The 19,334-nt window shown below is 43.5% G+C and overlaps 1 protein-coding gene across 1 annotated transcript in view; it reads right to left on the bottom strand.

The window, feature by feature from the left end:
- The window catches only part of ASIP (agouti signaling protein), a 63,028-nt gene extending 49,861 nt beyond the window's left edge, over positions 1 to 13,167 (bottom strand). Inside the window, exon 1 of the mRNA XM_030963155.1 lies at positions 13,080 to 13,167. The gene's annotated coding sequence lies outside the window, so the exon portion shown is untranslated. The remainder of the gene's footprint in view (positions 1 to 13,079) is intronic.
- Between the last annotated feature and the right edge of the window lie 6,167 nt (positions 13,168 to 19,334).

The raw sequence follows: 19,334 nt of genomic DNA, 5'->3' as shown, positions 1-19,334 counted from the left end.
TTTTGTTTTGTCAGCAAATGTTTTGGGAAGCCTAAGTGAATATGTGTTCACTAATGAAGCAACAATGAACAAGACTAGGGGGAATTTTCTGTTAGGCAGACATTGAGCAATAAGCAGTTGTGCTATTTATCTGGATCTCTAGGACAACATCTTGTAAAAGATCCTTTGTTGGGGGAGGTATCTGTGCTTATGGGCTTTCTGTGAAAAGTATGAAACTTATAATAACTCAAATTTTGAGTGCCTGACAATGTAGATAGTGGGTGAATTGAAGAAAAACTTCAAAGGCTGAGTCTCCAGACACAGAATAGTGGGTTAGTAGGAACACATTTAGCAAGCTTGTAATTACCATGCCATTTCTTGATTCTGCAGGTTTTCTAGGATTCGGAATAAGATTTGGCCAATTTTTTTAATCCTTAAAATGAAAATAATATTCATCTCTTAGGATCAGGTTTTGAAAGGCTTGATTTATCAAGGCTGATTTCTTATCAAAATGATTTATCAAGGTTCAAGATCTGAGTGCTTGAAAAGGGCAATGGAAGGAAAACACTACCACCACTTAAGGCTGACTATCCATAGCGGCATCTGGCCTTCATATCCTCTTAAATCTATGATAGATCAATTCTGGTGTTTCAAATCCTGCAGAGGGTAGGTCACATTCCCCTCCAGATGTTCCATAAGGTTTTTCTTTCAGTTGGCTGCATCTCCTTGAGAGGGTCAGTTTGAAATAATACAGTCTTGGGAGCTGAGGGAAGGTTTAAGGCAAAAGCCTGGTGAGTCCTCGAGAAATAATTCCCACTTTAAGAATGTTCTTTGTTCTTTGTTTGGTTTTTGGTTTTTTTTGCAGAGGTCAATGCTTTATTGTCATTCTCTTAATAAATCACACATTTTTTTCTTGTTTCTCCTCCCTTAAGGGCTCAGTTTTGTGCAATGCTGCAGTGCTTTGTGTAGGTTGTGTCTCTTGCTCCACACAGGTGTAGGTTTTCCCAAGGATGGGCAATGAACTGAGGGAAATCCTGGGTCACCATAAAGGGCACATGGGGCCCAGTATCACCTGTGTGCTCTCAGGTCCTCACCTGGACTCAAGGATGTGGTGGCACTCAGTGTTCTCTGCTCTTCCCTCACCCACATACATCAACTTCCTGATTCCTATTTCCCAAACCTGAGTGTCTGTTAATTATCTGAGCATGGCTACGTGAAGTTAATCCAACCAAATTAATAGTACATAATAAAATTACCCTGATCTGGTGATCAGCAGGTCAAAATGAGAGTGACTGGCCAGGTAGGTCCCTTCTGCTCCTGCCAGCTTTGGCTGTTTAAAGGCATCCTCAGTGGAGAACATGGAAGGTGAAATATGAACCTGTGAGGGTGGGCAGGCCCTGGCACAGGGTGCCCAGAGCAGCTGGGGCTGCCCCTGGATCCCTGGCAGTGCCCAAGGCCAGGCTCTCGGGGCCGGCTGTTTGTTCTCTGCCATGAGGTGAGTTGGATGGTCCAGGGAACGGCCCCAGGCTCTGAAGAATGAGACTGGACTCTCTGGAGTTCGATCTTCGGATTGTTTATTGTATCTTATCTATAAAATTTTCTCCCTGCCGGACAGAGGTCTGACCAGCAAGGCAGCCATGATGCTCTCCGACCGCTCTCGAGGCTGCATCGTTTTTTATACTACAAATTACGTATATCATATTTACCTTTATTTTCCAATACCTATCACCTATGTTAGACAGTGCATTTCTACTCTAAACCAATCCCCAAGTGCCAACATCACAGCAGAAGATGGAGAACAAGAAGAAGAAAGAAGAAGGACGAGACACGCCCTGTTCCCTCCATCTTGTCCCCATTACCCTTATACCAAAAATCTCAAAACTTATATTTTCACCCTGTGTGCATCCTGTAAATACATCCATTAAACCTGTGTGACCTTCCAGCCCTCATACCAAGCTGGCAATTCATTTGCAGGATCAAAGTCCAGCCACCAAGTGTTCCGGGCATCATGCCAAGATCTCCGAGCCCCCCGATGGGGTCTCGGCTCTCGACGTGGTCTCGGGAGGCTCCGCACATCCGAAGTGATGTGCTGAGTTCCCACACAGGCTGGATGGGGCTGGAGCAACCTGGGACAGTGGAAAGTGTCCCTGCCATGGCAGGGGTGGGGCAGGATGGGCTTTAAGGTCCTTTCAACCCAAACCTCACCATGATTCTGTGATTTTGTGATTCTGTATGTCTCTGCTTTTGCTAGAAATATTGAGGTTTGTGGCTTTTCCTTCTGTCTTCTGTAAAAATTGTATTTAAAGACTACAGACCAATACCCAAATTTGTTTTCAGTGTTCAGCGGGATGAAGGAGCATCACTGACACACAGGCCTTGGTAGGATTTGCTAGGGTGGCCTTCAGGCAGGGAGAGAAAGAGGCTTGCAAACTCCTGTTCCAGCTTAAGTGTATTGACCTGGCAAGAACAGATATTGTTCAGCCACAAAAACCTTACTTGAAATGGAAAAGAAAACCAAGAAACATGGCCAGAAATGCCATCCAGGGAGGCTGTCAGCACAGATGTAAGGAAGATCCCTATGCAGTGCAGACTGAAAAATGCTTCAAAGAGCTTAAAAAATTATCAACAAAATTAGAGCAGCAGCTCAGCTAAGTGTGTGTTCCTAAATCAGTGGGTTTGTTTTGCATTTCTCTCTTTCACTCCTCTCTCTAGATGGAGCTGCTTGTACCATAGTCCAGGAAACTGATTAAAATATGTTTTCAGTTTGTTCTGGCCACTGTTATTCTAATTATGGAATAAAATTTACATTCATATTTTCCCAACCTTTGTGCCTTTGAAGTTGCTGTGGTTCATAACTTTGGTATCGAGGAGATCAGCCTGTGCCAAAGACCCTTAGAGGAAATAAGAGGAATAAATCCTCCCTTGCTCAACCCTGCTCAGGGTGAAGCCCACAGGGACCTGACACCTCCTCCTGAGCCTCAGGTGTCCTCTGACAGCTCCTTTGTGCTAAAATCATGCCCCTGGGACACATCCAAGCAGGACAACTTTTCCAGGGGCTGCCCTGGCTTTGCCCCTGCTTGCTCTCTGTGTTCTCTGCTTCAAGGCAAGCATAATGAAGAAATTGGAAATCAAGAAGAAGAAGTGCAAGTTGTCATGATGGATGTCAGGGAGGGAAACTGATCTCTTGAAACAGCTTTGCTCAGACCACCAGGGAATGAGCAGTACAAGGGGAAGTCTTATAGTGCTCACAGGAGGGAAATCCCAAAATGATACTTGGAAAGAGGCGCAAGTGTCCCCAGCAAAGCAGGCACCAGAGAACACTTGAGCTCTGGCATGGGATTCAGCTTGTGTGTCTTTGTGTGGGCTTGAGGGTGGGAAGAGAAAGCTAAAAGCTGGGCTCTGGAATCTTTAAAAGATCCCAGAAATAGGATTTTGAGATCATCTACACAGAAGACAACGTTTGTTTTTATGACCTGGTGCAGTCAGTAGCATTTCCTTTCCTAAAGGGTCCCCAGATCAGTAATGATTTCCCCAGGCAGCCACTTCTCGACATGGTTCTGGGAGTGTTTAGTGCAACACCTTTTATCTGGTAAATATTTCAAATATTAACTGTTTTTGGAGGGAAGTTGTCTTTGACTTCTCTCAGACTGCATGAAATCAATTCTTTTTAGCTCCCAAAGCAAGAGCAGAGACAGCAAAAGTCTGAGAATATCTGGAGATGTTTGCCCATGTTGGATTGATTCAAAGAGGCTGCCCATGGGACTGGACTTGTGCATTTCTCCATTGCTGCAGGGACTCAGCAGCCTCTAGAATTTTCTTCTCCTTGTTTGCATAAATACAACTTTGATTATATGGAATAATGACTTGAGTTTAAGCCTAAATATTCAGAATTTTAACGTTTCAAAATGACAGTTTGAGAGGCTGCAATGTTTCCCTGAATATAGAACAACTGGCTGTATATTGAACTGTTACTGCCATTTGGAAATGACAATAAATTCATTTATTGCATCTCTTCTTTAAGTATTTATTATGCAGATTTGTCTTTGAAGAAATAGTAAAACAATACACAAAAAAGAAAAAATAAAAGAAATGTGTCATATATTTTCTGGTGAAACAAAATTTATTGTTTTCTGTAGAAAATTCTGGCTGAATTCAAGAAATTGAACTCCAGAAATAATAAGAATAGCAGGGGGGAAATAAATATAATTCTAATAACTTAAACTCACTGGAAGTATATTTAGTAAATTTTTTATCTGGTTTATTTACCTACCCCCTGCTATTCCTATTCTTTTTAACAACAGCTTGTAATACTAATAACATATGAGAAGTTTAATAACTTATTGGAAATTTAATAGGTTATTAAGCTTCTAAAAATTTATTAGAAGGGTTTTTAAACAAAAAAAAAAATAAAAAGCTTCTGAAGCAAGTTTAATGAACTTCAGGAAAAAAACCCAGCAGGGTAAATAAAATTCTAATTAGTTTAATAACATCTGTCTTCTAATATCTTTATTAAATATCTGTTCTTAATCAAATTGCAAAAGAAATTCCTTCTCATAGAGATGGGAAAACCTCCTAAAGGAGTTGTGAGATGCAGATAGTAGCATCAAAGAATACTCCTGTATTATTTCTCTGAGCTTGTGTTCAAGTAAGAGCTTTCTGCTGTTTTGTGCGCTCTGTCAGTGAGAGAGAAGTTCAAGGGGTTTTAAATATGTACTTTGAAAATTGATCATTGATTGCAATTTCAGAAAATATAACCTCTCAAAAGTCAGTTTTGTAGCAAACCCCAGGCTGAGCTGAGAGATAAACAGAGGCTTGATGGTGATACATGAACTAAAAGAGAAAGAAATTGCAGTTATTTGCTTCTCCTTGCAGATAGAAACACACACAGGACTGAAACAGAAATCAAGCAGCTCTTTGAACTTCAAAAATACTGCTTAAATAGATTACTGCTGAAGGCAAAATGTTTACAGACTGTAGCATGAAAAGAAACATCTGCTAGTGGATGGCAGCTGAGAACTGAACATGGACCACAGTATGACAACATCTGGAAGTGACACAGTGCTGGGTCTCCCCGTGAAAAATGAGATTTTTTGGTATCTGTGCAAGGAATGTATCATTGGGAAACTGCTCAGTACTGTGCCTGGTTTTGTTGCCCTTTTTCCATTGACACATTTTTGTGTGAATGAGCAAACCCCAAAATCTTTTGGTGTTTTCCAGCAGCTTTTCAGCTGCTGAGGATGCGTGAAGTTCATATAATTTATGCAGCCTTCTGTCTTCAAAACACAACTGAAAGGCTTTCTGGTGTGTTTGAGAAGCTGCCCTTGAGTGAGGCTGGGCAGAGGGGTTGAAATGAAATAGTGGGAGCTGAAATGTGTGGGACTTGCCCAGCAACCAGAGCTGTGCTGCAGCAAAGGAACACTGCCCAAGCCTGACAAATGACTGCTGCAAACCTGCTGCCGGGGGCATGTTCCCTTCCCAAAATCAGGTTGTGCAGGCACAAAGTGCCTTCTTTACTTCTGCCTGACTTCACTTGGTGTTTCCATCCTCTTGAAAGCTTAGGGCCTCTCAGCATCACCCATGGGACAAGTTCTTAGTCTGAATTTTCATTTTCTTTCGACTCCAGCAGTGCAGAAGGAAAGAGTCTTGACCAAATATCTATACATTTATAAATATATGGATATTTCATCCCCTAGTGCAGTGAGAGGTGTGGGAGCAGAGATGCCCTTCCTGGCCTTCTCACCCCAGCCCATGGTCAAAACTCTCATAGAATTCAAACTTTGATCCCAAAAGAGCATTTAGCCACCAGCCGTTGCTGATTGTTCCTCAGTCCCAACCTCACAGTCGCCCTGCTGCCACCAGCTCAGTTTTCAGTCCAGGTATTTGTACAGTATCACAAAAATTTTTCTGTTTGTCAGGACAAAGTGCTTTAAGCTACCAAAGGAACAGCTGGAGCTGTGCCAGGGAGGGTCAGGCTGGAGATCAGGGAAAGGCTCTTCCCCAGAGGGTGCTGGCACTGCCCAGGCTCCCCAGGGAATGGGCACAGCCCCGAGGCTGCCAGGAAATCTTGTGGCTGTCTTCTGGAACTACAGTGTGATGGGAATTTTTAGTTTGCTTGGTTTTTGGTTCCCCCCTCCATCTTAAATTAAACTTTGGTGTAAATTTTGCTAGAATTAAGAGCAGTCATTTACAAAAATATGCCTGTCTGGAGGAAATAGGTCTCTGCTCCACAGAGACACCCTTCTGGTGCTGACCAGATTGTGCTGAAATGCTCACAGTCAGGAGAACTGGGAATTAAGTCATGAGTGTCCCAAGGGAGCCCCTTTCACCAATTTGGCTGATTTTCAGGTAATAACACAGTATATCTCAGAAACCCCAACTGACTGATACAACCAGCTCATCTCTCTCTCATCCATACAAACCCCACAGTTCAATATCCTGAATCAGACACAAAACAGGGATTCTATTCCAGCTGCCTGATCTGAACTTTATCTGATTTCCTGGAACTTGAGAGCCCTGAATGGATTTTGTGTGACCTGGAGGTTTTTGTGGCAGTAGCTGTGCAGAACGTGGAATTCAGAATGAAGGTTATAACACAGCCTGCAGACTGTGATTCCAGGTAGCCCAACTGATGGCACCTCCTCCAGTACAAAGAGAACAAGAGGAGAAAAGAAGAAAAGAAAAAAGAAAGAAAACTTCATTTCCATGAAGAAAACTTCCTTTCCAAGGAATGACTGCTTGGCAGAAATGCTTTTCATGAGCTGGGACTGGCATTTCTGGCACCCTGTGCCTTCAGGAACAGCCTGATCTCTGTAGAGAAAAATGGGTCTTGGTCACGTGTAGGCAGAGCTCTGATGATAAATGAGAAGAGCTTTGAGGCAGGGGGGAGTGTCTTTATCACAAAGTGCTACAGACAAAGGTAATTGGTGCTGAGAGAAGTTACTGGGTATGGCCAGTGAAGAAAGCTGGACTAATTTTGAGACATCCTTGCAGGAAAAGAAAAGGTATCTGAGATCACCATGGCTTTTGAGCCGTCTGTAAGGGAAACAGCACCATGTGGGGACAGGAAATTTGGCATTTGGAGCTGGCAGCAGGGGTGAGCCTGGCTGGAGCAGAACAGGGCAATCACTGGCTCCATGTGTGTGACACTAATTCTTGGCTTCATCAGGTGATTGTAATAAGACTGCTTTGCTCCACTGTTGGAACCCTGGTCACTGAGAATTCCAGACTTTGTGTGCTGCCAGGCACTGACCCCTAAGAGAACACTGCATTTAACCTGAGCCCGTGGAGAAGCTTCCAAAATGGAATGATAGAACTGGGATTGTGGGTGTGGAGTTCGAATAGAAGTGTGTGATATCCCATGGTGGAAAACTCAGAGTTTAAGGGTTTAGAATATAGTAATGGATATAAAGCAAGATGGAGGTTTTAGGGGGAGGTCTTTCTTCTTCACCTTCTTCTTCTGCATGGGTTTGGATGGTTTTGTGTAACAGGATAAAAAAGTCCACATTGCAGGTGGTTGGTTATTGGGTTAAAAGTAAAAATAATTTAGGTGTCATTTCTTAATTGGACAGTTTGTTCTTAAAAGACCTTATAGAGAGAGAGACGGCTCCATTTTTGGTTTGTTAGAGAGAAGTGCTGTAGAACTCAGGGTTTGTGAGACTGTGACATAGATAAGAACTAATAAACATCTGAGTCCCAACAAGAAAAACCATCTCAAAATTTAATCTCAACCTTGGCAAAAAGAAGTTAAGACTTATTGTATTTCTCCCCTTACTAACATCCAGTTGACTTCTGTTCAGGACTGCTGGGCACAAGCCAAAGCCAGCTGTGCCCCCCCAGCTGTCCCTCAAACCCCTGCAGAGCCTGGATGCCTCTCTCACCTGCATTAATATATCACCTATTACCATAAATATGTTGTGTATTTAATTTCTATATTCCTATCAAAGGAATTCCAGCAGTTTAATGCCTTGCCCTTGCTTCTCTCACTGACTCACAGGGGTCCAGCTCTGGAGTGAAGCTTTATCACAAATTCCACGTATTTTCCACGGAGAGAATTTGGAGCTCGATCAACTCTCTGTGTTTTCTTGTAACTCTGTGTTTTGGTTTGAACAGACAGGTGTGTGCTAAGGAAGGCAGGAGCCTCCCCTGAAATGGAAAACACAAACCCCCTCTCTCCAAATTGCTATAAATTTTAAATTAAGGGGCTCTCAGGCAAAAAAATGTGGGACCAGGAATAACAGTTTGTTACTAGGGATGAAAATAAAAAGATAAAATAATCAATGCAGCAAACCAAAACAACACTGCCAGAGTCAGAACCCAGCCTGACACCCTGTGGGTCAGGGTGCTGGCAGCAGTCCCATTGGAATTGTGGCTCAGCCCTCCTGCAGTGTCAGGGGTGGTTCTGCTGGAGCAGGGATCCTGGAGAAAGGTGCAGTCTCGGCCTCTGAAGATCCAGTGGCAGAGGCAGCTGCTGTTCCTCTGGGAAATCCAGTGGAGAAGCTGTGCTGGTGTTCCAGAATCTCCAGATTATATCTGGGTAGCAATGCTTGGCTCCTCCCTCTGGGCTCACATCTCCCAATGGGATGCTGTAGTTCTTATCAGCCATGCAGGGACATTCAATGGCTGTTATCAGCAGGTGTCCCCCTGAGGGAGGATTGGGTGTGGAAGAGATAAGGGAAACTGCCCACTGAACAGAAGACAGCTGCCACACAGATGGCAAAGAGAATACAATTTGCTTGGCAATCCAACACACTGAGTAAATCAGCTGCACCCAACAGCATTTGAGGCTTACAAGATCCTTCCTGAGGGAATAGTTGACAAGAAACCCAGAGGAAACAATATTAGTTGACTCTGAAGTGGTGGTTTTGTGCAGAAATTTGGGAACTTGAAAAGTACTAGATTATTTTCTTCTATATTTTGAGGTTTTAGTGTACTATTAGTGTATTATTATTAAATGTTGGGAGTTTTTGGTTGAAGTTAAGATTGAAAGTATTTGAGATAACAGTTTGTGTTTAGATTTAAATGTTTATTTTTTAAAATTTATGTTATAGTTTTAAAAGTAGCGAGTTTTGTAGTATTTTATTAACAAAGTATAGAATAGTTAACTATTTTTATTATAAAGTTTTTTTAAAGTTAAACTATCTAACTAAAAATAATACTTAAATTATTTTTAATTTTGACTTAATAACTAATAACTTGAAGCGTTAAGTTACTTGCTGGAGTTGCTGTGGAAACCCGGCTGAGATCAGCACTTGCAGCAGTCCCCAGGGGCGACAGCCTGCAGGTTGGGCTGCGGCTCCGATACGGACACTGGCTCCCAAGGATGTCGCCGAAGGCGGTGGCTCCCCACGGCCAAGGCGGGAGAGCTTCACTGCCTTGTCCCTCAGGTGAGGGAATTCCAGCCCCCCAACGAAGGCCGACGGAGAGAAAGGAGGCAGCAGACACTCTCTGTAGAAAACGTTGGAGGTTTAATCCAACAAAGGGGTGCTGAACACGGGAACAGCAGAGAGCAGCTGCCAAAGGGAGCTGGGCGCAGCCAGCTTGAGGAGACCATTGGATGGAGAAAACAATGGGCAGAGCATGGGACAAATAGGGGTACACAGGAGGAGGGAGGCAGGCGGGGCTGTGGTCCTGGCACCAATCACCTCCCGGCCAGGGAAGAACCCTCTGGAACTTGGGCGGGATTGAGGAGTGATGGGCGGTCCACAGGGGGCGGGGAATAACATAACAGACAACACAATATGAACCAGGGACTGGAGGAACCGGGGACAGAGAAGGAACTGACGGGGGGCAACTTGGGCAGAACCATTCAAAAATAAGAGGGGGGGGTTGGAACAAACCAAATAGCGATACAGAGACCCAAACCCGTACAACTAAAAATGGGAAAAACGCAGCACACCGCAACAGCTACTTATCTGTAACTTATATTTTGGTTTCAGGTTTCTCTGCCCCACTGATGGTGGAGAAGTTTTGGGTGGTTTGTTGGTTTGGGGTTTTTGTTGACTTGTTGGGATTAAGAGAAAGAAAACAGAGTGTTTGCATTACCTGAACCCCACTTCTTCCTGTAAATCAAACAATTGAAAGAATACACCTTGCTCTTGCAGGCGTGGATACAAAACCAGCTGTTCATTGCCATCCACAGGTTGTTCTGTTGGTTGTCTTTGTATTGCCAAAAATAAAAAAAATAAGTTTGTCTGTCAATCATTTGAGTGCCTAGATATGTTAAAGGGTGATTAAGAGTCTGTTGCATGTCTAAAAGTGGCTCTGGTGGCTCCTTTCTAAAGACAGATGCTTTTTTGTGGGGTTTGTTTTTTTGGTTTGTTTTTTTTTTTTTTTCCTCTTGGTAGTCCAACTTCAGCTTGTAATCAAATACCATCCTCCTTCTGTGAAACTAAAACTGTTCTTTACTGTAAAGATGTGTTCCTTAAATTGTTCCTGTTGATACTGGGAAAGCTGTGTCTTGGTTTTTGCAGCCCAGTTTATGACTGGAGCGATGTTACTGAGGGCTGGCTCATAATTGCACACATGATGGGCAGGGTGAGGCTCCTCTGCATCTGTGGGAGATGCAGTTAGGAATGCTGGGTCCATGGTCACTTATCTTAAATAACCTCACAGAAACATCTTTTTACATTGTTTGAACACATAATTAGGGAAAAAGGAAATCTGTGGTACTAATCAAATCATCCAGTTAAAAATTACAGAGAAAACTTCATGTGTGAAAACAGAACGGGTTAGAAATATTTTGTGTGCCTCTCACTGTAAAGTGAGATGGGAGCTGTGGATGTGGTTTATTTACCTCCCAGTGAACCCCTTTCCAAAAACACCAATCTCGTGGGTGCAGGGAGGAGGAAGCTGGATATTGTCTTCATCACTGAGGAGGGGTTCTGGCAGGAGCAGAGCTGGCATCCAGCTGTACAGAAACCAGGCCCTGACTGCTGTGGTTCAGCTGTATTTCTGACCTGATCGTTTCTCTTCTGTCTCCTCTCTGTCTTAGCTGGGCTAATATAAAGGGACAAGAAAATATTTCCACATACCTGACTGTGGGCATTGAAACAACTCCAGCTGCAAGATCAAAGTCAGACAACTCAGGGTAAGGGAGGGGTAAAAGCTGCAGTTACTGCTATGGAGAGGCAGGATAATGGGAATAAAACTGGACATCCACAGTGCTGGTCTAACTGCAATTATCCATCTGCAATGGCTGTTGCTTCAAGGGAAAAACAGCTCAAAATTCACAGTGAAACCATAGGCTGTTTGAACAGCATTTCAGCAGCAAGGAGATGCCTTTGAAACAGCCTCCTGAAGGCTCTGCAATTGCTACAGCAATGGGAAAGCAAAGGAGCAGCTTAACAACAATCAATAATGGAGGTAAAAGCTCTGTCTTGAGGTAAAACCTCTTGTCATTGATGCAAAACCTCTGTCCTGATTGCCAGGAGTGTAAGGGCAGATGGGGCAGGGCAGGGGTGAAGCTTTGGGCTCTGCAGAGGATTTTGTGACAGAGACAGACAGGATCTGGAGCCCTGTGGGATGTAATTATGGGATGTGATGCTGGAAGTCGCTGGCTTTTACAGTGGTGCCCTTCAATGAGGTTAATGACTCCTTTAAATGCCCCAAGGCAGAGTGACACTGCTGTGCAAACCCCAGATCCCACCCCTCACCCCCAAGCTTGTGATGCTCACAGCAAGCAGATTTGGGGATGTAAAGTCTCTGAGTGAAATATTCTCTTTGGAGACAAGTGTCAGATTTTCTCCAGTAGGTCTGCATTGATGTAAATTAGTTCATATGGTGATATTCATTGGATTTGGGAAATTAAAGTCTGTGACTATGACATAGCTCTTATTTTTCTTTTACTTCCCTCCTGCCTAGGAAGGTAGATTATTTTAATTTTTTTCAATAGTTTATATTATTTTTATTTATTTACTGAAAAAATGGGTCTTGGCAGAAGAAATACACTAAGTTTAGCTCTTCCTCGTGAATATAGAAAATGTGGAATAGTATCATTGAACTCATGTTAATGATGTTAATTTCAAGTACTGTGTGAAAAGCAAAGGAAGGAAAATAAAACTTCATCTTTGGCTTCGAGAGGCAGGAATAGAAGAAGGGAGGGATGGTGATTGCACCCACCCTCCATCCAAACAGGCAGCCTGCATGGAATTTTGTCACTGTAAAGCAAATTTTTTAAAAAGTGCTGTCCAGATCAGGTCACCTCAGAAGCACTTGTTAGCCAGATTTAAAGATAAATAGGTATTCTGTTTAATGCACATTTCATACAAGGATTTGGAGTTTCTTCTAAAAAGAGAACCTGTAAGAAAGCCAACACTGAGGCTGTTCCTGTGCTTGTTGTTACCTTGCCAAAAAAATCACTTCTACACATTATTGCAGGCACTTCAAAAGCACTTTTTGGCTACTCCCTTACCAATATGATGACACTGCTAGAGAACCATTATTTCCAAGTCCCCCAGATTAAAATGTCTTTGGTTTTTTGTAAATCTTCTGTTACTTCTTCTGCCACCAGTTCTGGTGTTTATGACTCTCTGGACTTGCAAAAATAATCTGGAATTGTTATTATTTTCCACACCGCATCTTAAGATACATTTCCTTTGCATGTTTGCCATCCCATCTCTTTGTCTTCCAATATAATTTTATGCTCTGCTATTCTTTTCTAATTTCTGCTTTAAAACCAACATGGGTGGAATTGTTGAATCAAGCAGTAATCACTTAAAGAGATTTACTTTATGCTTTTTGCAATGAAGAACTTTGAAGCACAGAGGTTTCAAGAACTTGACTTTTTGGATGCACTGAACACAAGGGCAAGGAAATATTGTGTCAGTTAAGCATAAATCAGAAAATGCATCTTCATAAAATCAACAAGTTTTACAGAAATATATGAATTTCAGTGAACTTTCTCCAAAGCCCTTCCAGGTTTTAATGAACTCTGGCCTGCTTTTTCTGATGCCTTCTTGCCTTGGCTTTGTGCTTTTTTTAGCATGGTGATCGGAAATGCTTGACTCGTTGTTTGGTGGTGCTGCTTTTGGGGGGTTTTTTTCTTCCCTTTTCATAAAGAAGCTTTTAGGGAAAATATCTTTTTTCTTAGGATCCATCCTTACCTCTGTGCAGAAGCAATCCAATCCACAGCTGCTGCAGCTCCTGTCAATGCTCTATCAGCTGCTCTTGCTCTGTTCCAGCAATGCCCAGGGTGATAAATGATCATCCCTGGGAGCCTGGGCAGGCTTTTGGCAGAGTCCCATCTCTGACTGTTGTGCATCTGAATGTTTCATTTCTTAGGTCCAAGGCAGTTTTGTTGTTGCTTGTTTCCTGGAAACAATTGTAGTTAAATCTGAAAGCCCCTTATAAAAATTGCCCATATTTCTGTTAAAACTTTTTTTACAAGCTCTGCTAACTGCTTCAATCTGTCCCCAAGCTCTCAGAAGGGCCCTGTGTGTTCTTCTGCCTATTTCTGTTGTTTTTAATTTATGTGATTTTGCCATATTATTTTTATTTGGTTTAGAATCATGGAACCACTGAGGTTGGAAAAGACCTTTAAGATCGAGTCCAAACATAAACCTGACCCTGCCAAGGCCACCCCTGAACCATGTCCTTCAGTGCCATCTTCATATCTGGCAAGTGCTGAGGTTTTCTGAGAGGCTTTTCTGTGTCCTGCACTGACAGGACCTGCTGATCACACTGGTGATTTGTGCTTGGCTCTCTAAAACCACCTTGGGTGGATCTTTCTCAGCTCCATCTTGTCTTGCACCAATTATTTCTCCTCTGTCCCTCTCCCTCCATCCCCATTTATACTTCCCCAGTTTACATACTTGAAAGAAAATAAATATATGGCCAGACTTACAATTCTCCATTTCCAGCTGTGCTTGATTCTAATTTCATAACCGCTCATTTTAAAGCTATTTAATGTGTCACTGTTGGTTTTTATGGTTGCAGTTTCTCAGTCCCTGTTTTGCACCACACTGCATCCCTCTCTGAATGTGTGACACGTGGCACTAATGCTTTAAGAATACTCTGTACATATTTCATCTGCCCTTAGGCTGCCAAAGGCTTTGCACAGAGGAATCAGCTTCAGCACAAACAGGGAGTGTTATGTGACCTTTATGTGGAAGTGCAGAGGTGGCAGCAGGCAGGATCTGCTGATCCCCAGCCACTTCCCAGTTACAGGTTGGAACTCTGAGTCCCATGAACGGGAACTCAGTGAAAACAAATGTAACTAATTATTATGAAACTCAGAGTTGCCTGTGTGTTCTGGTTTTCCTCTAGAAAACAAAGCAGTTTGAATGTTTAACGTTGGTTAATTCAGTCCCCTCTTGAGCTCTTGGATGCAAGGGCTGGCTTCAATCTGGTTACATCTGATACAAGGGGCTGAGGACAATGTTAGAAAACAATTAATTCTTACTCATTTAATCTTGGGATCCAGTGGGATTGGATTAGGAGTTTTTGTTTTCAAGTGGCCTGGTTGCTGTGCAGGATGACAGAGTAACAATGCCACAGTCTGAACACAGGAATATAAATCCATTAATGGATCTACAGAGGGGCTACAATGTGCTGCTGTGCAGCCCCTTCTGCTGGCCAGTTTAGAATTCAAAGATATAAAATCTCTGTATGGCACAGTCCCCTCCATGCAGGTACAAAACTGAGTGAATTCTTCTGCTCCTGGGAGATCTTCAGCTCCAACACTCAGAATCCAGAGGGAGCAGGGGATGCACCAATTGCTGGGGTTTGGCTGAGAGCAAGCAGGGTCAAAGAAATCATCTGGAATAAGGATGGAAATGTGGAACATTGCTATAATTTTAGATATTTATTCTTATTTCAACCACTTATGTTTCTTCTCTCTTTGTTTTGGTTTGGGTTGGTTTTTTTGGTTGTTTTTTTTTTTTTTTTTATTGGGAAAAATTGTCTCATTTCTTTCTCTCTTTCCCTCGGGCAAGAAGAAATACAGAGAAATGCAGTGAATGTCAATGCCTCCCTCTGATCTCTCCAGGGCCAGCAGTCAGAAATACCACAGGAAAAACATAATTAATTAACTTAGTGTTGCCTTTTGCCCAACCTGGAAATAAAACTCGACATCATTTTAGTAAGGAGGTAATATAAAAGTGGATTTTTATTTGAAGGATTTTGGGGGGATTTATGGAAAGATGTCCACAAAAGCCCACTCCCACAGGGGTGAGTACATTTTTATAGGTTTTAGGAAATAAGCATAATTGATAAAAAGCACCAATTAGCAGCACAGGTGGTGAGGCAATTCCCCCCCAGGTCCAGCCCCTTCTCTGGAGTCCCCCCTTGGCACTGGCTGTGCTCTGTCCATGGAATGGATCTCCAAGAGTTGTTCTCAGCCTTGGTTCCCAGGAAGAACCAAGACAGCACTGGGGTCCTGTACCCCTTGGGGCTTGATGCTCTGGAATTTGTTTTGTCTTTCTGTCTAGGGAAAGGCCATGGAGAATTACTGGGAAAAAACAGTCACTAATACAATAGGTGACAGAGCTACAAATACATGTGTGAAGAATACAGAGAACATATCAAAGAACTAAAGGCAAAACCCAAGCAGCATCACATAGGTGTATTTAGTAGCAGTCACTGACTGAAACTCCACGTGTCACTCACAGAACAGAACAGTTCCTTTCAACCAGCAGTGGAGGCCCAGCTTCTATTAAAATAAAAAAATAAAGATTTTATTCCATTCGCATTGTCAGATTTGGCAACAGATATTTTTGGCAGTTACAGGGAAACACCCCTAAAATTCACTCAGTGGGTTTTCCCTCAAGTATTAAAGCCAGCTGTGATCATGGGGATGATTTTATCTTCCTAGAGACACCTGCAATACTCCAAGCAAGCAAAGTCACCAGGCCACGCCTAAGAGAAATTTCTGAAGAGCTTCACAAATGCACAGAACATCATTCCTGAAATTCTCAGGAAAAGCACAGCTTTTATTAGCAGGGAATTTGAAGGAAGTTCAGCAGGTAAAACATGGTCACTTCTAAAACTGAGCTGTATTATCTCATATTTTGTCACATTCTAAATTAATTCTAAGTGAGAAAACTAAGGGAAAAAAGAAATCTGAAACAAAACCTGGAAACACATTGTTTTTATTAGAGCTTTAGAAAGGTGCTTTTTGTGTTTCATGTTTGCTTTGACACATTGAGTATGGATTGTTGGTTTGCATTAGGGCTTGACTTTATGACAAATAGGTTTGGTCCATTTGCAAATTGGGGATTAATCTTGCAATTACAGCTTAGGGTAATGAAGTCATTTACCCCAAGTTTGCTCCCCCAGCTCACTTTTGTTTCCATCTCTGGGCCCTGAGGCAGTGAGGTGTCCTTGATTGCCAGGCCTGGGGAGGAATTGCTGTGTCTGCCCAAACTGGGAAAGCAGCAGCTCACACTGTGTGTGGAGTTTGGAGTTATACACTAAAGAACTGCAAGGTTACAAATATATGAAAAATAAACAAGACAAAATCCTAAGGCGTCAACATGAAATTAATGGAACGGATGATCCATAGGTGTTGCAATATTGGAAACACTCCACTCCCACTAAGTAAAACAGTATATGTTGATTTTGCCAAATTGCCAAGGGGAGCCTGGAGCTGGTGCCACAGGGGGTCACCAATCCCTGCAGCTCTTCCCCCCAGCTCATGGCCAGGGTGGCTTTGCCATTTCCCAGCCATTTGTCACCCCTGCACACCCAGACTGTGTCCAGCTGGTGCCACTTAGAGCTTAGCCTAAACTAAAGCTGGCCCTAATGCTTGAACAAAGAGAAATGTTATGGTTTCAGGCTCTTTCTGTCCATTTACAAAATACTATCTCTATTTCAAGCAAGAAGAAAACCAACCCTTCAGCAAATATTTCTCACTGATGGATGAAAAATCTCCCAGCATCTGGATGTGCTCAGTTTTCTCCTCCTTGGCTTGGATGACACAGCTCTTGATTAAAATGTTAAATATTAACGTGATTTCTTTGGCATATCAGGATATTTTTTCCTGGCTGAGGTTGTGTGATTTCAGGCACCCTGGAAATTTCTAGTCCCTTCTGCCCCACCTTATCTTGGGGAACACTCTGCAAATTCTAACTTACATGATACTGGATAGGTATAATCTAAGGGGAGGGATACAGCTAAATAGTGTCAGAGCAATTATAGGCTAATTCTATTTTAAAAGATAATTCACCTTTTGAGCATAGGCCACATATAAATGTCATCTACAAGTTTTTTCATTAACCAGCTCACTCAATCTGCTAATTCAGACAGTTTTACAAAGGAATCTCTATTTTCTCTATTTTTTATGATTCCAGCAGTGCTGGGAAACACAATTCAGCTTAAACACAACAATAATGGGGGAAGCATGCCACGGACAAGGCCTGTGGAAATGGAATTGTTAAATGTCATCTTGGGAGGTTTTCTAGGATCAGTGGAAATAGCTGCTTTATTAAATGGCATACAGAAAAAGAAGAATTAGCTTGCTTAAACCCATAAGGATGCAGTTATCAACCTTTTTCCTCTTCCTGCATCACTGCTTCCTCCAGGTTTGTAAAGGACACTGTGGATTTCCCTTTACCCATGGAACTTGTTTGCTATGGCTGATGCACGATGACAGTTAATGCAATGCATATTCCCAGGTAATTTGCACATTTGCAAGGAACTAATTTTGTCTCAAAACAAACAATTTCTTCCATGGATGTCAACAGCAAGAAGTAGAGTTGTTCCAGTCTTTCTTTTGAACGATGGGGAGCTCAGGATTAAGAACTGTGATGGGAAGGCTGTGAGTGGAGGAGCTGTGGGTTATTCTGGTACCATCCCCAGCACCCTCACTCAGAAATTACAGGCACTTCAAAAAAAAAAAAAGAACATAAATGTTAGCTTTGATTGTTATTGAATGTTAAAGAGTGCTGAGCATGAGCTAAGCAGAGCACTTAGAATCATGGAATGACAGAATATCCTGAGCCGGGAGGGACCCCCAGGATGACCCAGGGCAGCCCCAGCCCTGCACAGACACCCCAACAGCCCCACCCTGGGCATCCCTGGCAGCTCCTGGAGCTCTGGCAGCCTCGGGGCCGTGCCCATTCCCTGGGGAGCCTGGGCAGTGCCAGCACCCTCTGGGGAAGAGCCTTTCCCTGGTATCCAGCCTGACCCTCCCGGGCACAGCTCCAGCCATTCCCTGTCCCAGAGCAGAGATCAGAGCTGCCCTCGGGAGGAGCTGCAGCCCCAGTGGGATCTGACCTCAGGCTCCTCCAGCTGAACAGACCAAGTGCCCTCAGCTGCTCCTCATGGGCTTCTTCTCAAGGCCCTTCATTCTCCTCCTGTCCATCCTTTGGACTCTCTAACAGCTTTAGATCTTGTTTATATTGTGATGCCCAAACCTGCCCCCAGGACTCGAGATGGGGCCACCCCAGTGCAGAGCAGAGTGGGACTGTCACCTCCCCCAGGCAGCCTGATGCACCCCGGGACACTCGGAACCAAAGCAAGAATTGTGCTCCTCAAGGTCATGCCCAAGCTTTGATTTTCACCCTGAACAGCATTTAAATCCTTGTTATTGTGCCTCCATTCTTCCCTCACTGTGTGTCGCTGGGTTTCAACATTTCCTCCTGCAGTGCCATTGTCAGGACTTTTTTTTGTTCTTCTTTCCCTCTCTGCTCATTTTATTTTAAAATACGTTTCTCTGTGGACAAATCCATGTTCTCTTCTTCCTTGCCTCCCCAAGACATTACCAACCCCCCCCAAAGTCCAGTGCTGGTTAAGCTTGCAGAGCCTGCCTGGGCTCTGGGATGTAGCCAGGCTCATCCCTGGTCCCCCAGCTGGAGATGGGGAACCCTGGGCTGTCCTGTGCCAGCAGCTCCCCTGGGATGGACAAATGGAACACAGGGCATCTGCAGATCCCCAATGATGGAAATTTGACCTTGATGTCTCACCACTATTTTACCAGCTCTGGGGCACCCTGGATGGATGCTGGAGCTGGTTCCTTGTCCAGGACTGCTGGTGGCTCCTCTCTGCACCCTGTGGGGCTGTAGCTTGCTAGTGAGGGCTGGCTTGCACTGGGGCCACCCTTGGCTTCTGGCTTGTCCCCCTCCTGGGGGAGCCCCATTCTTGCTGCTTTCTGATGCATCTTGTTGCAAAATCCTCATTTTGGAGTTCCAGTAAATTATTGCCACCTTCCTGTGCTGTTACAAGCTGCCTTCTGGCTTGTGCTTGCATGGAGCATGAGCCCACAGCAGCTGCTTTGGGATGGAAACCAGAAGGGCCAGGACAAAGCAGGTGTTTTGTGAGCAGTCCCTCCCTCTGGCCTTGGTGGCAGCTGTTCCATGGTTCAGCTGCTCTGAGCTCATTTTCTCTCAAGCCTTCTTGGGTCACCTTCAGGCCATGCTGCT

The sequence above is a fragment of the Camarhynchus parvulus genome, chromosome 20 (assembly GCF_901933205.1).
Source record: "Camarhynchus parvulus chromosome 20, STF_HiC, whole genome shotgun sequence".
Classification (NCBI taxonomy): Eukaryota; Metazoa; Chordata; class Aves; order Passeriformes; family Thraupidae; genus Camarhynchus; species Camarhynchus parvulus.
This window is presented reverse-complemented; position numbering and strand designations above follow the sequence as displayed.